Genomic DNA, 848 nt, shown 5'->3' with positions numbered 1-848 from the left:
CAGCTCAAAGGACCAGTAAATATCTTCAACAAAATCATAGAAGAAAACTTCCCTAACCTAAAAAAAGAGATACCAATAGACATACAGGAAGCCTACAGAACTCCAAATAGATTGGACCAGAAAAGAAACACCTCCCGTCACATAATAGTCAAAACACCAAACGCACAAAATAAAGAAAGAATATTAAAAGCAGTAAGGGAAAAAGGTCAAGTAACATATAAAGGGAGACCTATCAGAATCACACCAGACTTCTCGCCAGAAACTATGAAGGCCAGAAGATCCTGGACTGATGTTATACAGACACTAAGAGAACACAAATGCCAGCCCAGATTACTGTATCCAGCAAAACTCTCAATTAACATTGATGGAGAAACCAAGATATTCCATGACAAAACCAAATTTACACAATATCTTTCTACAAATCCAGCACTACAAAGGATAATAAATGGTAAAGCCCAACATAAGGAGGCAAGCTATACCCTAGAAGAAGCAAGAAACTAATCGTCTTGGCAACAAAACAAAGAGAATGAAAGCACATAAACATAACCTCACATCAAATATGAATATAACGGGAAGCAATAATCACTATTCCTTAATATCTCTCAATATCAATGGCCTCAACTCCCCAATAAAAAGACATAGATTAACAAACTGGATACGCAACGAGGACCCTGCATTCTGCTGCCTACAGGAAACACACCTCAGAGACAAAGACAGACACTACCTCAGAGTGAAAGGCTGGAAAACAACTTTCCAAGCAAATGGTCAGAAGAAGCAAGCTGGAGTAGCCATTCTAATATCAAATAAAATCAATTTCCAACTAAAAGTCATCAAAAAAGGCAAGGAAG

The sequence above is a fragment of the Rattus norvegicus genome, chromosome 13, assembly GCF_036323735.1.
Source record: "Rattus norvegicus strain BN/NHsdMcwi chromosome 13, GRCr8, whole genome shotgun sequence".
In the NCBI taxonomy this organism is placed as follows: Eukaryota; Metazoa; Chordata; class Mammalia; order Rodentia; family Muridae; genus Rattus; species Rattus norvegicus.
This window is presented reverse-complemented; position numbering follows the sequence as displayed.